Source organism: Argopecten irradians, chromosome 12, assembly GCF_041381155.1.
Source record: "Argopecten irradians isolate NY chromosome 12, Ai_NY, whole genome shotgun sequence".
Classification (NCBI taxonomy): Eukaryota; Metazoa; Mollusca; class Bivalvia; order Pectinida; family Pectinidae; genus Argopecten; species Argopecten irradians.
Window position 1 is genome coordinate 25,516,416 of NC_091145.1, and position 14,742 is coordinate 25,531,157.

General features: G+C 35.1%; 1 pseudogene; it reads left to right on the forward strand.

Annotated features, from left to right (window-relative positions):
• LOC138336575 (tripartite motif-containing protein 10-like) lies at positions 1–10,652 on the forward strand (annotated as a pseudogene).
• Positions 10,653–14,742: the final 4,090 nt, after the last annotated feature.

Below are 14,742 nucleotides of genomic sequence, written 5' to 3' on the forward strand. Positions count from 1 at the left end.
ATATTAGAATCGTCTTTCTTTGAAACGAAGCGTTACGACAGGGCGACAGGCGGTCGAGGGTAACAACAGTGACAATGTTCCTATGGAAACTGCTACTTTAAGTAAGTAGGCCTATTACATATTAATTTTATAATGACAATAATTTTGAAAAGGTATATGTACGGTTATTTATGTGACAATACCTCTAACAATTAAGAAGTGATATTGTTTGATATAACCTCTGTACAGTAATATGTTTAAAGCGAAAGTAGACAGTCGTATCTGTGTTGAAATAACGTACATGTGTATGTATATTTTAAATATTGATAAATATTTATTATTAAATATTGGTATATATTTGAAATATTGATTTATGTCACATTTGGATGACATCTTAGTGTTTACTTTCGTTTTCTATTGGGTTAACACTGATATCCATCAGGAAACCTACTGAACCAGATCAGGCTTACGCAGAAACTATTTATCTATTATGGCCTGTTAGAGAGGGCACTATTGCCTCATAGTATTGTCGAGGGATGGAATAGTGCATAAGCCGAAGGCCATAATGGGTTTAGTACATAACCATCAGATGGGACTTGTTTTTATGTCATCGTAACAGAAGCACGTCAAAGTGACACCTCTCAATGCTATCTTCATTTCCAAACCATATTATATGAAATGAGAGACGTAAGGTGCGATAACAGAGTTATCGTTCCTTCGGAACGAATGTTAACACGACAACTTTTACCTACCAACACGCTTATAACCGCAAGTTGAGTAATAAGGAAACTGAGAGATACTTTTTAACGATATTTTAAAGTTAAGTAAATCCTGGCGTGATCTATCGACTGAGATAGATATTGACTGTACGAAAATTCATTTGAGTGAGAAATTTAGGGTCAAACAGGCGAAAATCGCCATTTTCATCGCTAGTTTCTGTTTAATCCGACCTAGCGAACAAACGTTAAAAGTTGACAAACTCAGATTCTACACATTCAAAATTTAAGTAATTCTGAACAAAACGGTATTTTTGGTTTTTGAAAATATTTCGAAGAACGACCACAAGACGGTCTTGGAAATTGGTGGTATTTCGCAGGTTCTCAGTAAATTTCCACGGCAGACGTGATATTTTTGGACTTGTGCCGCCTTCCTTCAAAGCTATTCTGACCGATTAGATCGACGAGTGGACCATTCACAAATATATCGTATATATGAAACATTCTGCTTATATTTTATGATATTATTACTTAAATTTATAAAACGTTTTATAAGTCTTTCAATGATATCCAAATATTTGTTGGGGATTGCGCAAATCGGGGAAATGTATGTTGTTTGGGGCGTTCAACCGCACAAAGACCTGCCATATGTTAGCGCCATCTGGTAGAAGGAATGTGAGATGTCACCTGTGTATCCGGTTGGAACAGGTTTGGATTGGTGTTGAAAGCCGCCTCGATTTTCAAGTTACAATCGGCAATATCAGGTAAGTAAGCCTAGTTATGTATTTTACTTGTTAAAGCTATCACTATCGGCTGGTGCTAGTATTATTCGCTATCTAATATTTGAGGTCGTTGTTGTTTATTATGATTGTCTTTCCTACTGCATGTAGGCCTACCGAGCCTGATCCTGACAGCGACTGAATCAAGCGTTAGGCTAGGCAACACTGCATGAATTAAATTTAAAAACATCTCGTAAACTGACAGTCTATTGTAAGACTCTGAGACAGATGCCGTTTTAATATGTTCTCCTAATATATTGCTTAATTGTATGATTAAGACTAGTAGCGTAGTTAAACCATTCCCGTTATCAGATGACATGTTTTGTTGATCAGCTGCAGTCTAAAAATAGCACCTTGATAAGATCAAAGCGAAAGTGACACGTCCATGCGACAATGTCAGGCAAGGGATGGCCGTAAACTAAATATAAGTGACAACTAAAGAAGACAAACCTGAAAAATCTGGTATATTGACAATTGATATAATCAACATTATTAGATATGCACTGCAGTTTTACAAGACACCTAGGCCTACAGTTTACATTAGGTAAAAATTACTGTACACACTTAGGGGGAGGGGGGCATAGTAACAACAGGTTTTTAAAAATTAAATGTACTGCATATCAAACACTCAACAGCCTCTTCAGTTTGGATTCGGTGTCACGTATTTCAGAGACCAACTAAACTTTTTAATAGATTTTTATTTTTATTTTTTTTTTATATTTATTCTAAAAAAATGTTCTCTACAGGTACCCAACCATTAGTCGTGACGGAACAGTTGTCGTGATTATGTGCATATTCTACTGTGTGTCCAGATTTACGAATGTCTGGAGCTGCTGACGAATACTTCATCATGGTGTTGTTTTGTTTATGTGGAAATAATGTGTTTCATGAGATGCAAAGAATTATGTTTTTCCCAAATCATGACTACTGTTCCTTCACGACTACTGGTAGGGTCCCAGCCAGTAGTTTGTCTAAAAAAATGTCTCGGTCTCCCAGCCAATTCCAGAAAAAAAAACAATATTTTATAATTATAAAACAGTAACTTTTGGGAATATATAGATCTAAAAAAAAATCATATATCTCTCATTATGCAGATACATTTAAAAAATTTAAGTCATATCGGTTAAGGTATTACCAATAAAAATATTATTTGCTTTTGATTTTTTTTTTTTATTACTTCATTCTTTACATGTTCGCAGAAATTTTTTTCACTGGGATTGAATAAAGAGAGGCAATTTGCTTATTTGTTCATTTCTAGGTATATTTTCTAGCATAATGCTAAACACAATTAAAAAAATAGCCAAAATATAGAAATGTATGTACATGTATGCTTCTTTGGCTCAGTTGGTAGAGCCGTAGATTTCCACGCTGGCGACCCGGGTTCGATTCCTGGTCGGGGCACTCGACAGGAATGTGTACTTTCCCTGTTCTTCTACGTAATATTCTTCTAGAATAGACATCGATATTGTCTATTATTACCATTTCCTTATTTATATGAGAAAAAAAAATTCTTTTTGATAAAATAGGGTTAGCAGAGACTTATACATGAGTGGGTTTTATTAGTTTAGCATCCTATTATCAGCCAGGGTCATTAAAGGATGTGCGGTTTGTTGGTGGAGGAAAGCCGGAGTACCCGAAGAAAAACCAGTTACAAGCATGACCTAGAGGTGAGCTAGGCTTGTGGTTATATGTCGGGACATCTTAACCACTCGGCTCTGACTATTGATATGGGTTTTATTGATTAAACGTCCTGTTAACAGGAAAGGTCATGTAAGGACGTGCCAGGTTTATTGGTGGAGGACATTTAAAAATCGTTTATGTCATGCCATTATTTGAATTAAATGTCAGAATCACTATTTATTGCAGGATCATTTAAGGAGATGATAGAGGAAAGTCAGAGTTCACTGCGAAAAACCACTGACCAACAGTCAGTACCTGACACGTACCCCACATGGGATTCGAACTTGTAACCCAAAGGTAGAGGGCTTGTGATAAATATGTTGAGACATCTTCACCATTTGGCCACCACAGCTCTTACTATTATATGATAATTATGACATTTAAAAATCGTTTATGTCATGCCATTATTTGAATTAAATATCAGAATCAGTATTAATTGCAGGATCATTTAAGGAGATGATAGAGAAAAATCCGAGTACATGGACAAGACAAGCAGTCAGTACATATATAGTACACATATGTACTTGGCATCTACCCCACATGAGATTCAAACTCGTAACCTAAAGACATCTTTAAGTATTAAATCATTCGGCCCCAAACAACTCAATCTTCTAAATAATTTAAACCAGTGCGTCCTATTAAGTGACCTATACTGATGAAAGTACGGAAATCAAAATTGAAACTTGTAATTAAAAGGACAATCAAGTGAGGCTTATTCTGTTAATACATAACTACGAGGCAAAATATGGCATAAATGTATTGTTCTACATTCCTTATGAAACATGCAGCATAAAATATTGACAAATTCCGTGTCATTATCTTTTACATGATTATTCCTAAACATGCATATTTCCAGGATACATGTAAGAATACAAAACTTGTGATGTCATATATATGTGCCTGTGATTAGTTTGAATATATCACATGGCTAGGAACATTAAGGGGGGATGAAACATCATATTTCACTGAGACGAATGTCCCCATGGTAACCACTTGTCTTTCACAGAGTTATCTCCCCTTATGATTGTACACCAATGACGGACAAGCGTATGTGTATACTTTAACATGGAAATACTTAACACGCCCCCCCACCCCACTGGTACTCATTATGGATTTATTAAGTAAAATTATTAATAAGTCAGTGATTTTTCTCCTTATATAATTTCGGTCGACCCCATTCCCGATGCCAAACCCCCTATTTTTCCCAATTACAATGAAAAATTCCCATACCAAATCTCTGAAAAACAAACAAAACCCGAAAAGCTCTCCTTTCATTGTTTAATCCTCTGAAACTATTGTTATGGTTGTCACCTTTTGTAAAAATGAAACAGTTTACTGTTTTACAATATCTAATCACTTATAATAGTAATTGGTATCACTATGACCTGCTTAACTTTCATACGAACCGGTTTATTCCAATATAAATTAACGCAACTTTTAATGCATATTACATATTCAGAATTGTCACTTTTGAGTGAATATGAAGCCATATGTCCGGATCAAATTGAAATATTATGTAATCATGACATTGGGATTTTTTCTTCATTTCATTGGAAAGCTTATTACTATACATTTTTATTTAAAATCTTGTTACCTATTTTATTCACCATAAATGTTTGTTAATGTGTACATTCAGGGGCTTTTTGTTTGGTAATTAAAATATACTTCCAAGATTTGGTTGAGATGTAAAAGAATAGGACTATCTTACGAAGATTTATATAAGTTGCAAAAGAATAGGACTACCTTCCGAAAATTAAGTTGAGTCATAAAAGAATCAAACTACCATGTTTGAATTGGGAGCGCTAGTTTTATTTCACCTCCAATAGGTAAAGGAATAGGACTACCTTCCAAAAATTGGATAAGTCGTGAAAGAATTAGCTACTGGTTTTGTATTGGGAGTGCTAGTTTTATTCCACATGCAATAATTTTTGTCAATAGTCATGCAGACCTGATTTTTGTATTCCTGGTGTTGGTTCTGTTACTTCTGTAACATGCTGAAATGGAAGGCTACAGAGTTTGTTCAAATAAATGGAGTTGACCTTAATATAAGGCCACAGTGTCAAATGGGTTAAAATCCTCAAATGACTCCTCTATCAATAATTGACTGGCCTGTCGCCATGTGCATGGTCCTTTGTGCGTTATACTTTATTCAGTTTCCATACACGTATGCAATGTATACATTGTTCATATTGTATGCATATGCGCATATTTGCACTTCTTTCGGTTAATTGCCATGAGTTATCAATTCATGGTCCTTAGCGTCTCTCATTTCATTCGCAACACCCCTTAAGGTGTTGTTCCACTAGTTACGTTAAAAGTACAACATATGAATTGTCGCGGAATTATGTGTTTCTATAAAACGGGATTCAGCTTCATGAAGATTAAAAGTATATCAAAATAGAACATGAGTGAACTTTCTTCTGTAGAACAGCAAAATTTGCTTCCATCCCCGCACACAACAGCCTGTCCGCCATCTTGACGTCTTGGTCGAAGCGCAACGTTATAATGACGTCATGTAATGGTGACGTCACAATACATTCACGTTCAATTTCGCGCCACTTCAATAGTGCCCGCTTGCCCGGGCACTATTGCAAATAGTAGCCATGTGTGTAGCCAATCAGAATCCAGTATTCTGTCACATGATGTACTAATATTCAGGATAACGAAAATACAATAAAGATTACTTGGCGGTTGCAATATATAATTATCCGACAACCGTCAATTAGTTATACGGTGGTCGTCATTTAAGTATGAGGTAGCCGCCAAATAATAGATCTGCGAGCTCGAGACATTTAAGTGGGTCCACCGAATAGATTGTGGTGACCTGGCCGCCATATTGATACATGGATGTTAACGAATCAAATGATTCACTGCGGCAGTGTTCCACTAGCACACATGTGAAGGGACCATTTCGTACCCGACCGGAATGCATAAACATCTGTAATGGTGTATATCTGTAATCTAAAACGAAAGTAGACAATCGTAGCTGTATAAAAATAACATATAGGTGTAAATATATTAATATTGATAATATTTTATTAATCAAATGTTGGTGCATGTAATATTTGGATGACAACTACGTGTTTACTTTTGTTTTATATTGGACAAACGAAACATATCTATTGGTTTAGATTGATTTTATTGCGTGCACAATATGGGCAGACGATGCTCAAAATTCGATATTTGTCAAATTATATTTGTTTCTGACAACCCATTCCCTCCATAAGCACTGATTAAACACATGTTTTTTTTTGTTTTTTTTTTGCTAATGCAGTGCCTCATGGAATGAACCAACTATCAAAATGATGTTTCTTTATTTATTTACTTTTAAATTATTCACGAGGCTACGGTAATTTTCTACTATTTATACATGTGACTATAGTATATTTGTGTAAATAAGACATGCGATATGCATCGCTTAAATGGGTCCAATATATCGACCATTATAGCATATCTTGTACTGATTACTTTATTCATAATGACAAGTAAATTATGCAATCAATGTTAAATAACAATATAGTTTAATCAATCTACAGTTTTGTAAAGACAATGAAACTTCGCTTTCAAAATTATGAACAATCAAGGAGAACCCCAAATTGAAAATCGTTCATTCTTCTACTAGAAAGTCATCTGTATAAATGTAGAATTTTACAATGTCGTTAAAATAAATAATCATTTTTTTCGTGAATCAAGAAGATATATTTAGAGTCCTTGAAATATTTGTGCACCCAACTTTCACACAAATGAGCGGTGACATACCTCCAAAATGTTCTAAATGTCTGCTCAGCGATGGATCGTCTTCGATTAGTTGGTTGATTTCTTGGTTGATTTGATTTACGTCCTATTAACATCCGGGGACCGTAAAGACGGCCTCCCGTGTAAGAAGAATGTTGCGTGTGTGACGGGCATGCAGGCGTGTTTAGGAGACTGTAGTATGTTGATGTTGTGACTCTTTGTGATATCTGAACCCTTGTCTTTTTATAGTGCTATCTTTGATTTGAGTCGTGAAATGATTGATTGATAAACCATATTTAATACCGATCTTCTCAAGATCAGCAGACTGAACAATTGATTTTGATTTGTTTAATCATTAAACAGTAAAGTGTACCATGTTTGATAAAAAATTGAAATCAAGCTCGGAGTATCGCGTTTTTGACGATTGTTTTTTCTTCATTTTTTCGGATGTTATATTGAGTTACCTTATTCTGATTAGATTGCAAACTAAAAGTAGTTCGTCAGCGGTTAAATGTTTTAGTTCTTTGGACTATTGAAATCAAGAAATTTGTTCATCGCATAAGAAATATATCTCGATAAAAAATTGATTGAGTTTTAGCGGTTTTTTTTAACAATTTTAATAATCATGTAACGTTATAAAAAATCAGCAAAGATATATGTATTTTGACACGGTCTGTATGGAGTAATATCAAATATAAATTTACAAGTCCACCTGCGTAATTGAGATAAAATAGTTATAACAGCCACATTTACAATAACCAATCAATTAATGTAATGATTATATGCACTAAATCCAGTTTTAGCTTTGTCTATCGTTTAAATCGATTTTTTTTTTCTAAAAATTGTAATTATTTTATTTATCTGTCTGTACTGTGTGCGAAATAGAGGATAAAGTACAGCCATTAAAAAAACTACTTTTGTTTCTACGTGTTGACGAATTATTATACTCTTCCTTGATTTTTCACGAAATTTGAACACAACATATTTATCATGCCTACTTCTCAAAAAGATTTCTTCTATCTAAACTAGTGTTTCCCATAAATTATGTATATAGCGTGTTCAGAGCGTAAACCCGGTTATTTTATTTCCAAACATTCTCTTTACTGATATGTTGGGGAATTCAAAGGGGCGCTTTTGACACTTTTCATTCATCTCTAAAGTTCAAGACAGACAAAGATTTTGTTGCGCTTTTTAATTTGTATATTATTGTTTTTGTTTTAAGGGTTGGTTTAACGCCACATTGCCATGGCGGAAGGTGGATTTGTTCAGGACCAGACATCAGACAATGTCCTCGGTAGTCAATCTCTCGACATTCTGATGCTTGAATGTCCTATCTGTCTGGAAGAGCTCCGATATCCCAAGTCCCTCCCCTGTCTTCATTCATTCTGTCAAGAATGCCTCGTTAGCTACATCATCAATGAATCGTCAGGTAAGATGGCGTCGGCGTCTTCTTTCTCGTGTCCAGTATGTCGTAGGGACACCGAGCCGTTAAACCAGTCAGAAGACAAACAACGTTGGGCCGAACAATTTCCTACAAACAATCTGGCGGTAGAAATGATCCAACATCTACAAAATACGAGAACACTGACCATGTGTAAGCCGTGTCAGAAGAAAGGAGATATGAACATTCCGGCGAAGTTTTGGTGCGAGCAAACCCAATCATACTTCTGTGAATCTTGTAAGGTCGGCTTCCATGACCTGTTTCACGAGAATTGTGAGCCAGAAAATATCACCGAAAGGAACAAATCAGCCACCATTCGACGGAAGATGTCGGCTACTGGGTGTGGTAAACATCAGGAGAAACTGGAGTATTACTGTGAGGATCATCAGATCCTTGGATGTCACAAGTGTATCATCGTCGATCATCGGAAATGTGAGGCGGTGACATCAGCAGACGATTTCCGGGACAAGATACAAACCACGAAAATTGAGGATCTTCTTACTGAACTTCGAAAATGCGTAAATTCCATGGAGATATTGATAAAAGATGTCGAGGAACAGCTGCAGTCCATGACAGAAGACCAAGTCACCGCACTGAAAGGTTTAATAGACCTACGTACAAAGGTTTAACGAGCGGTTTGATGTACTTCAGAAAGAGCTTACAGACAAACTGACAGCATCATTCAAAGAGGAGAAGGAAAACCTAGATATATCGAGGAAGAAGTGTGAACGGCTGATGTTCGCTATGCAGAAGACCCTGACGTCATCACAGGATACCGGCCTGAAGGAGGACACCGTGGGAACGATCAGTCTGTTTCAGAGAGGTCAGGCGGAGGTCGAGTCGTGTAAGGGACTGATACAGGAGTTGGAGAAGTCGTCAAGGTCTACCAGTCTGAGACACGAGTATAACCCTGACATACTCACATTGGACACAAAGACCAGTCTTACCCTGGGGAAGATACTTGTCCATCAACAACAGAGGACACTACTGACTGCTGTGGTATGTAAGCCTTTGTCCGAACGTCAGTTGAAGATGACCAGAAAGATCAACATTAAAGTTCCCACTGACGGACTGACTGTACTCTGACAGGAGTAGTCCTCCTGTCTGGTGGACGTATTGTTGTAGGAGACAATGCAAATCACAAAGTGAAATTATTTACGGAGAACAGTGATTTCCAATGCGAGATGAAGCTAGGTGATAGACCGTGTGACCTTTGTCTTATTGACGACAACACTGTAGCGGTGATGTTGGTGACAGTTAAAACAATTTGCGTTGTCAATGTCGGGGATTCCACATTGACTGTCAAATCGAATATCAAGATTCAAAACGTTACTGAAAACTGTTTTGGTATCACATACAATAACAACACGTTCTTTGTTGGTACACCAAGATCACTTTACAGTGTACCACAAAATGGAGGTGAAGCTACCATGCTCCATAACATTGAATCTAAATGTCTGTATCTCGGCAGTGATAAGGTGAAATAGACGTGTCTTTGCCAGCATCCACACCTCTGACCCTGACGCTGTAGCCGTCACCCGACTGTCTGACGGGACACACACAGATGTACTGAAGGTCAGGGTCGTGAAGGGTACGACAGGTATAGACGTAGACCGGGAGGGTAACGTGTATGTTTGTGGACGGGTCTCCCTCAACGTCATGCAGATGTCTGGGGACGGAACCGACGTCAGGGAACTGCTGACGTCATCAGATGAAATAAAACCACCGAGGGCGATTTCTGTGTGGGAAGATAAGGTAGTGATCACTTTAAGTGCGTCATCAGAACAACGGAACTTTGTACATTTGTTTCAGCTTGTTTAAAGAAAAAAAAACTTAATATTTCGATTAGTACGTAGTCACATAAACTGTGCGTTAATATTGTTTTCCATGAAGACATTGAGTTAATATGAATTTTTATATATCAGTGTGAAATCATGTTGATGAGTTGTGTTTGGAAATTATTTATGAACCGAATCACGTTATTTCTGACTAGAAAAAAAAACTTAATACAAATATATTGTACATAGTCGATTGCGAGAAAAATCTGTATTGATTATATATAAAAAGACAAAGGATATCAGCCACCATCTTTGATTGAGAGGGGTACTTCGATTAAAACGTTAAAAGTCGGTCACATAAAAACTATGTATGCGTTACCGTACTCGAATATGAATTTTCGTGACGACACAGGCACTATGTTCCGAGAATCCTGATTTTTATTTCCTGTTTTTTTTTTATTTCATATAACGTATCCGCTAATATCCATCACAAAACGGTTTAAGTAAACGGAAGTAGGCGAGGCTATCCACAGGGCCTCGTTACTAATGATGATATATATAAGATAGATCACGTCTATTTATAAATAGACGTGAACTATCTTATATATATCATCATTAGTAACGAGGCCCTGTGGACGGAGCGAAGCGTCTATTAAAGCAATGTCTGTCCGTTTTTTGTCTTTGACTTCATAAAACCAAAAATATATTGAGAATAATGCTTATAATTTAATTCAGATAACTCACTCAGGTACTAATAAGGCATACATTTCTCATATATTATATATATTATAAATTACTAATTTTTTACAATAAAGCAAAGTGAGTTGTGGCGCAGTGATATCTTATCCATTAATTTATTATGGTCATTGACTGTGCCGCTTTTAGAATTCCCCGCGAAACTGTTTAGTATATATGACGTCATAATACTTGACGTACACTTCATCCGGTCTATGGAAAAATAACCTCAAAGATCTAACTAATAGAAATGAGTATAAACATATGAAATTAGATTATAAATGTACATTTTCTGTGAACTAGCTGTTTCATTGAGGATTAATACACCTTGGAATATTACATAATTTGATCATACATTGTCATAATTTCTTCCTACATTATCTTTTGAAACAACGCACAATGAGAAAACCATGAATATTTCATAACTGGTGAGAATGTATAAGATTTATATGATTATACACATCCTTATTTGTCAAAATGGAAAACTTTCTGCATCCAGGTTTTATATACCCGGGTAAGCATAACTCTGGAAGGCCTCATTCCTACAGTGGGTTTTTTGTCCAACTTTTAAAAAATTGTACACACATGTTTACATGTCTGTACAAGTTAAATTGTATATCATTTGAATTTGATTTTTTCTTTTTAAGTCGAGCAACGGTTAACAGTTTGCCATCGAACGGATACGATTTTAATTTCCAAATATTTTATTAACAAAAAGATGTTAGTGTCAATTGGATTGGACATTAGGCATCGCCTACCCTAGTCTTCTCCTGATATTAGTGGGTACAAACAAACAATTATATAATACATATATACATGGTGAGGTTTATGAAAATATGGGGGAGGTAACTCCTAGATGAGGAATGACATAATTTTTTATCCTATTTATTTTAACTCTATAAATTAACAGTTAATTTTCATTTTTCATATAATAACCAAATATTATCACATGATTCTAACTATACTTGAGAGTATGTAAAATAATAATATTTTTAAATAAAAGAAAAGAAGAAGAATGATAATCATATTAACAGAGAGATAATTCAAAAATGAATTTGGATAAGTCTCATTAGGCTGCCCATAGTACACAGATATTGTTAGTTGCTAGCTGTATCAAGCTGGATCTCCAGGGATGAAGGATTATGGGTACATGTACATATAAACAATAATGTATAATTTTATAAGACTTACCATTACTATGATCTACATGGCTTCATATACCAGAATAATAAATGTTTTAATTACACAAATAAATCAAACTTTAAATCTCTTTGTTTGAGCTATATAATTAGACACGTGAGTTAATATATTTCTATTTTCAGTATAATTACAATCTGTACATCCCTGTATTTGAACACATCAGTTATGTTAGTTGAAATTTGGTTTATTTTTATTTGTGTGGATGATTCAATATTATGGATTTCATCAGCTATCTTAATCATTTCATTGAACATTGTTGGAAAAAAAAACTTTCAAAATAGCTTACTGTGCGACTAAGCGAGAGGATAAAATAATCTGTTTGTGCGAAGGGAATACCTATAGAGTGTCTCATCATGTATAAAAGGTTCAATATATCTCTTAGATAATCTGGTGTTTCATTGTTCATTATTCGATACATTAAAATGACTTTATGTTTATATCATCTGTATTCTAATGTTTCCCATCCTAATTCTTTGTATACTTTATTATGAGATGTGCCTTTACGTAGGCCTGTTATTAATCTTGCAGCCTCTAGTTGTATTGATTCTAATAGATCTTTTTGAACTCGTGTATAATTATCCCAAACAATATCTGCATATTCAATTACTGGTCTAATGTAAGATATATACATAGTGATTTCCTATCAATTTTGTTCTTTAGCAATCTTAATATATTTAGTCTTTTAAAAGCTTTCTCATATGTGTTTGAAATATGTAGATTCCATTTAGCATCATCACTAAGTGAAAGACCAAGGTGTGTTATGTGTTGTATTTTCAGTAATAGGATTATTATAAAAGGTGTATAACAGGATGATTTTTAACAGTTTTCCTGGAAAATATAACAGACTCTGTGTTAGCAGGGTTAAATTTGATATCCCTTTTAGTAGCCCATGTTTTTTATATTATATATATCGAACGGATACGTAAGATACTACAAAAATACATGATATGATAACAGAGTAATTTTGAAGATCATTTAATAAGTTATAACATCCTACCTGCAGCTTTCTGATCTATCCGAATAAAATTTCAGAGGATAGGCCTAGACCTAACGGTACATGTATGATGATCGAATTGTTTGGGGCTCTAGCAAGTCTCCGTATATACTGACGTTAGGGCATTATACTGAGAAAAGTGTGCAATGTGACACAATTGAAATATATTTCGCTATCTTGATCTTGACCTTTTGCTGTACACACATTTGGGACATAAAAATATATATATAGTATACCAGTTATATATATGTTTAATGGAGATTATCATGTGCGCGAAAAAATGATGACGTCGGCAACCGAAAGGTATTCTCATGATATCGTTTTCGTCGATCAGCTAGGTAAGAATATTAAGGACATGGTAGGGTGAGCTTAAAAACCCCTTAACTTAATCATTCAGCATTGGCAATAAATGTATGGTGCATTCATGATTAGTTTGGACAGGTCTATTATTTCCTGTATTTTTATAAATCCCGAACACTTAATGCACTTACAATTTAACAGAGGCCCTGGGATACATTGAATAGTTTCAATATACTCAGGGAAAAACTTCACATGAGACAGTTGACACTAAAATCTCCATGTACAACGACGCCCCTATGTCGTTATACGATATAAAAGTTCAAGTCACAAGCATAGTAAGGGTTATCTCCTCTTTCTCGATTTCATCAACGTTGTCCAGTCTTACCAATGTATTATGCTTTTTTTAGTTTTTCATCTAGTTTTCTAAGCTGAAACTTCATTTGTGTAAACCCAAGATTTGGCTTGTATAAGCACGTTCCTCTAATGAATGCATTCTATTCTGGAATATTTAGTCGTACAAGATACTTCAACAAAAAAATGCTAAATAAGGGTTCAAGTCCCTCCATTGGCCCTGACCAAATTACCTTGAACCAGACTTATTTATTTACATTTTTTCCTTAAAATCGTCATTTGAAAATGACGTACCTATTCAATAGCTTCATGCATTAACCTAGGGACGAGCTTACTCAATTGACCACAGACTGAACGGATGGGAGGTGATGATGTAATATCTTCATGTAAGATTTATAATTTATCCGCGACGACAAAAATTATGGTCAATTAATTAGTGTAAAATAAACATATAAACTTTAAATTTCATTATAATTTTATTTAACCAGATCTGAGTTTAAATATATATTCAGCTTTATAATTATTTAAGTAGTTTATAATTATGTAATAACACTGTAATCCGATATTATTACATCGGCCAAATATGTAATGACCGTTATTGTCTATTTTTCAATTGCGATTGTTCAAGATTCGGACCCTTACATGTACAATGGGTACAGCATCCCTTGGATCGAGCCATTGTGATTGATTTAATCTGCGCTTTAGGGATCCATCCTCCATCGAAGATGAGAACAACTTCATTCGTGCTAGATGGATCTCATTGTTATTACTATAGTATTGACCGACTGTAAACATTGTTTGATTACTGGTGATTGAGAAGTTTAAATTACTCTTACACACGATTAAATTCTCATAAGAACATAATGACAAAATTTAGGTATGTTTAATAACTTAGGAATATGCATTTTTAAGTTCACTCGTCAAACCCCAAATTAAAACTTCGATCGTAAATCAAAAACACTACGACCTCTTCCAGGGGTGAGGTTCAGTTGTCGGTAAACTATACATCTCTGCAACATGCCATCATTTTAACAGTGAATGTTTAAAAGTATTG